The following is a 6,684-nucleotide window of genomic DNA, read 5'->3' as shown; positions in this document are numbered from 1 at the left end:
AGAACACAGAGCCACACCCTGGTCTCTCTCAATAAGCTGGTCTGTCAGTCAGTGGCAATGTCGTTTAAGCGTTCGTGAAAAGACGATACATTGTTGTGCAATAAAAAGATGAGCGCATTGGCATACTTACCTCCGTGTGTGGACTTTTATTCACTGTTGGTTGTCCCTCTGTGTTGCATGCGGTGCATGTGAACATTTAACCGTACCTGCAAACACACACACACGCGCACACACACACACACACACACACACACACACACACACACACACACACACCCCTCAACCTTGTAAATCAGTCAGCAACCCCTCCACCCACATTCTACCCCACATCAGATGAAATCTCTCTCTCTCTCTCTCTGCAGACAAGGGCTCTGCTGCATCCCTGATGAGACGTCTGAGCTCAGTCTAAGAGCTTTCAGGCACACACACACACACACGCACACACACACACACGCACACACACACACACGCACAGCAGCAAGTGTATGTATTCCTGTACCTATAGAGCGCGAGCGTGCACATGCAAGCCCTAGTTTTATATTTGTCTGATATGGAGAGAGAGTAAATGAACCTGTGTGTGTGTGTGTGTGTGTGTGTGCGTCACAGATGAGGGCAGTCCAAGGACAAACTCCTCTGGCAGCCTGGGAGCAGTACCCACCCCTTCCCTTTCCGTCTATTTCCTTTACACACATACACACACACACACACACACACACACACACACACACACACACACACACACACACACACACTGCTGTCTGGATCCTCAGTGATTATGCATGGTACACTGAGATGGAAAGATTAAAATCACATGCAAGGTGAGGTTTCGACACAGAGCGTTACACCATTCATGTGGCTGGTACAAAGGTGGGTGAGGCCATCCGCAGTGCGTGTGCATAGTTTTACCTTGACGTGACATAATGTCCTCCCTCTCTCTCTCTCTCTCTCTCTCTCTCTCTCTCTCTATTGACACAGACACCAACTCTCTCTCTCACTCTCTCTCTATCCATTTCATTGTAATTCAATGAGGAAGCAATGTACTGATAGTGGCTGCAGGCAGATACTACACCAAGTTGTGAAGCTATATGTAGTCTGAGTATATAGTTTCATCCTGTATATGGCCGAGGATTGTCCTCTACCTGCTTTCCTCTGCAGTGCCGGTCCTCTACGGTGTCCCTGGCTGTCCTACTTCAATTAATCATATCAGCATCTCCCTCCCTACCCCCCAGGATGTTTACCTCCAGAGGGCAATTTGTTTATTTAGCTCCTTACTGGTATCCTCGCCCCTCTCCCATCCATCTTCCTCCAGTTCCCTCTCACTGCTCCTTGACTGGGTGCAAACTTTCTGTTTGGCCCGCTTTTACAAGCGAAGACGGGTTTTTTTGTCCCCCGGGGCTTTTGAGCATTTTCAGCAACTGCGATTCATAAGAACAGGTGCGGTTTGCTATTGTAACTTTTGTCAGGTATGGCTGTACCCAGGAAAACTGTGTGTGTGTGTGTGTGTGTGTGTGTGTGTGTGTGTGTGTGTGTGTACGGCAAGAAGACATTTAACCGTTTGCCCTGTAACATTTCCTCTCTGCCGAAGCTGCTTCGGCCATGTCCCTCTGCACCGGGGAGCATCTAGAGAACACAGCTCAAATCTGAATGCCAGAATTAACATTTGGTCCAAGCTCTGAGTCCATGAATGAGTCAGTGAGCGAGACACAAAGATGGAGAGAGAGAGAGAGAGAGGGAGAGAGAGAGAGAGACAGAGGGACAGATACAGTAAATCATCTTACAGCTGCAGGCAGCCTCAGTAGCATCACAGTTGCTGGACAGTGGGCTGGGGAGGAAGTGAGAAATGCGTCAAACTGAAATGATGATCAAAAGAAGCTTCTACAAGCTACATCCTCTGATTTGAATTCATATAGGTCCTCTTATCTTTGGCCCCTGTGGGGGTTTCCTTTGACTTTTTGTTTTATTCCTCGTTGAGACAGAAAGAGAGATGTTCCTCTGAGTGATCCATGCAGCCTTCATCCAAGGACACATGGCCTGTAAATCATGTGACTCCCAACCAACAGTAATCCGGTCCGCCATTCAGCGGCACACTTACTGCACGCCGTAGATCAGAAGACAAGAAACGGCAAAGAGTCCAACGATCCAGGAATCAATGATTAGCACACGTGTCAATATGCATCGACTACACAACACCTCCTAATCACTATACATATACATCAAACTTAATATGATTAATATGATCGTATAGTGAACAAACAATCATTTAAAACCAACGATTACAATGTAGACAAGCTTCATTGTCGTTCCCAATTTCTGACAGAATGACATTAAAAAGATTTACAATGTGTAATGAATAGTGAGACGTGAATTCAGGATCAGTAAATTGGCAGCTAAAGTCGAGAGTTCAGCGTTTCTTATGGAGTACTGTACATGTGCTTCAAGCAACACATTATGCAATGAGCAGCGTGTCTCCAGAGGAGGAGGAGGAGGAGGAGGAGGAAGAGGGCAACAGCAGTAACAAGGGCACATCCTGCATGCAGTATGCGGCTCATAAATACAATGTTTTATGTAAATTATGAACTGCTGGAAAGTGGCTTCCTGAGAAAGTCTTCGAAATACTGTTTTTCAAAGTTAAAATGAAAATTCAGCAGCTGTTTCTCGTGAACTCCGCAGTCTTACGGCTATTTTTTTTGTTGAACGCTGGAAAGGTCCCTGGCTGCTGGGCTCTCTGTGAGGCAGCTGGTCTGAGCAGCACTCCGTGCATCTGCTCCGCTAAACACTTCCCATTACAGACGACCCAGAAACGTCCATGAGCCCTCTGGTTTAAAGAAGGAGAAGAAGAGAAAAAGGATGCAGAATGCTAAGCAGTGATATGCGAGCAACAGGAAACATGATTCATGGACTCCAGGCATATATTATTACCTTTTTTTCCCCCTTCTCAAAGCACTTTGTTTCGTTCGCGAAACATTTAATCTCCTCCAGGTCTTTCAGCTGTGATTGTTTTGCCCCCCCCCCCCCCCCCCCCCCCCCCCCCCCCCGCTCAATGAGTTCACTCCATCATCCAACTTCCACGGTGATATTCGCTCTGGCCGCCAACTGAAGTGATGAGAGCCAGGACAATGCTTTGGCGTCTGAATCATCTCATCTGTTCTGCTCTGTCAAGGTCTGTACTCAGTGACACTGTGGCTATTCATCAGAGCAGACACACACACACACACACCACACACACACACACATTCACACACTGTGTCTCTAACACACACACACACACACACACACACACACACACACACACACACACACACACAGTGAAAGACAAAATATTCACAGTATGCCTGTCATTGCAGAGCTTTTATTAACGAATCTGTGCAGAACATACTTAAGTCCCCACACCGTCTTCCTGTGTGTTTAAGTGTGTTATTATTTCAACACTTTGCAAATGTACCGAAGTAAATCTTTTTCAAACTCTTCTCGTCTCTGAGTCTGATAGATAACTACAAAGTGAGCATCAATTTCTGAGCCAAGCTGCTCCGGTTCCATCAGTGGCTTTAAAGCCAGATTGATATGTCTGCTAAAAGTACTCTTTGTATACAAGTATTCCTGCATTGTCTGACATAGATTTACTGCTGACATGGTCTGTGTGTGTGTGTGTGTGTGTGTGTGTGTGTGTGTGTGTGGGTGTAGCCCTGGCTAAAAATTAATTTAGACATCAGGATGTAAATAGTTTTCTAAAACAAGTTAAAAGTGTATAAGTATGTGTAAAAATAGATATTTGTGGAGACAAAGTATTTCAATAAGAGACTCAGACTCTTTACAGTTCAAAGGTTGCAGTTTATGCAAATGAGCATAGTTTGTTTGATATGTACATGATTCAGCGCGTGCGTTCTCCCTAACAACCTAACCTGTGTAGCAGTATTATGTCAATCTTTGTTTTGTCTTCGTTTAATTGGTTTGTCCTGAAACTAACAGCCAATCCAAGCCCATTCTCAGGTAGAGGGGTGGGGCTTAGTCGTATGATAGGCAGAAGTGAATTATCACCGTCACCGACTGAACAGTGACTATTGTAAGAGAACAATACTGTTCATAAATGAATGGCTGACGACCAGTTATCCTGTTCTTTGAACTGTAGTGAATTATAAGAGGTAAATACGAGTTTGTGTATCATTTTCTATACTGTGACTAAATGTTGTAGCGTTAAACAAATTGAGATGCTAATCGCGAATAGCCATTAGCATTACCATGATAATCGTTTGCTTTCATACTGTTAGCTGTGAAATTTGAAACTAGTTGTTGAAACAAGCTATTGCTAAATCGTAGTGTATGGACGTGTTGCTTAGCTGATGTATTTGATTCAGCAGACGGATGTTTGTGACCGGAAGGAGGATCGGGGAAAACTCCTCGCGACCACCATGGAGAACTGTTTCCCGCCTGTGCCGCTGTAGACCGTCGCTGCTGTTTCCTCTGCGCTCAGCCTGCCGTCCATTACCCAGCTTCACCTCACCTATCCCTCGGAACAGTCCTTGAATTCGGATTCGTGAGTACTAACAAACTTGCACGTGCCCTGTAACGAGGGTTTTTGTTTATTATGAGTGTGTGTGTGTGTGTGTGTGTGTGTGTGTGAGAGAGAGAGTGGGGGTGCACGGTATATTGATGTTCGCATGTAATAAATGCCAAACTGTTTTTAAATGCCTTTGAAGTATATTTGGTGAGTCAAAGTTTATCACATTCATGTTTTGGTAAGAGCTGATTAAAAGGGGTAAAATACACTTAAAACACAAGATTAAAGGACTTAATAAGAGGCGTAGACAGTTATTTTAGTTTGCATAATAAGGGAACAAGACTTGTGAGAATAATTATATTAATGTATAAGAACAGGTAATTGCGCCATTACGTTTAAAACTGTGCCCAGGGCCCCGCCCATAGTACTACTACACCTATTATACTATATAGCTACATGGGACGGGTGTTACGTGTGTGTGTGTGTGTGTGTGTGTGTGTGTGTGTGTGTGTGTGTGTGTGTGTGTTATGTGCTGCTGTGTGTCATTTTGGTGTTTTGTCTTGTTTGTTTTGCAAATTTGAGCTAAATTGAAGGTAACTCTGGTACAATTCATCAATCTATGTTTACAGTTATATTGTACTATGTCCCTAACAAATACAATTAAACACACGAGTAAAAACGAAGCACATTAGAGTGAGCAGCACCAGCCAGCCTGCTTATTTACCAGCATTTGGAAATAAACTCATCATTTCAAGTGCTGCTTGTCTCTGATTCTGATTCAAAGGAAACGTTTCCCAGATCTCTTAAGAAGATCCTTTAGTTCAGGCCGTGACACTGAGCGCTCAGATGTGACGTGAGGGGAGGCAGAGAGGAAGCGACAGAAAACAAGAGAAAAACTACAAACTAAGATAAACTATTTGTTACCGTGACCCTCTAGCAGCGCTACTTAACGCCGGCTGTGCAGGGCCTCTCGTCATTGTCGAGCATTAGCCCAGGGCCCAGTCTGTTCTGCTCCGTCATGGCGTCTGGCTTATGTGACCATAATAGCTAATATACTGTGGGAGTTTGCATTTCCTAGTGGAATCCAGCACTCTGTGCAGAAACATAATCTCTAGTAGTGATTTTAAGTGGCCTTAGTAAAGATTGATGACGGCGTGCTGAGGAATCTCAAGCAGGCCACTGTGTCTGGGTGTGTGTGGGTGTGGGTGTGTGTGTGTGTGTGTGTGTGGGTGTGGGTGTGGGTGTGTGTGTGTGTGTGTGTGGGGGGGGGGGGGGGGGGGGGGCAGCAGTGACAGTCTAATTGTCGGGAGGACGCAGAAACCCCACAGCATCCATCACACTCACACAGAGCACCCCTGGGTCCTCACAGCACCCTCGTCTCCCTCTCTCCCCGGAGCAAACAGGCCTCAGGAACGCCCCGTTAAGACAAACGAATGCAATAGAAATGTACTAAAGAGCTCCGAGGTGAGCTTACGGTGTGTCACCAGCCACGTGTTTGTTCATCACCGTGACATAATGTATTTATCTTTAAGTGTTTCAAGGAAGCTTTGCTCTTATTTCAGTGTCTATCACAGACACACACGCTGCTGCAGTTTAACAGAGTCGGAGTGTTTTGCTGAAAGCGAACTGACATGTGAGTTCAAATTACAGATGAATTCTACCTGCAGTGACATTAAAATACGACTTTACAGAGACGATTCAAGTGGAAATCAAAACTACTTGAAGTGGTTGTTTTTAATCTACTGTACCAATGTACCCTACTGTTGATGAATATGATTTATTTTGTATTCCCCATCCAGTATTTTTTATTAAGTTTCTATGAATCCTGAGATGCGTTCCTTGTCTCTTTAATAATTGTGTTATATATATATATATATATAAAAGGTATTTGTAATTTTAGTGGTTGTTTCAGTTTGTGGCTTAAGTATGAAGACGTTCTTAATAATGATAATAATAATAATAATAATAATAATAAAGTATAATGACTAACCACAACTTCCTACCAGGTGTTAATTAGACAATATTCTGTTGTAAAACCCAACATATGTTGAATAATCAGATTCATTGTGTGCGCCTTGTACATTTACTCATTTGATTCCGCCGCACGCTATAATTTGTAATTATGATAATAACAGTATTCATGTTTACCTGAAGAACTGTGACCTGCAGCCTCGAAAGGTGAGCGGAAT

The sequence above is a fragment of the Cebidichthys violaceus genome, unplaced genomic scaffold (genome assembly GCF_023349555.1).
Source record: "Cebidichthys violaceus isolate CVI_PGR_0920_01 unplaced genomic scaffold, fCebVio1.0.p SCAF_8, whole genome shotgun sequence".
NCBI lineage: Eukaryota > Metazoa > Chordata > Actinopteri > Perciformes > Stichaeidae > Cebidichthys > Cebidichthys violaceus.
The sequence above is the reverse complement of the archived record's forward strand: the minus strand, read 5'-3'. Positions refer to the sequence as shown.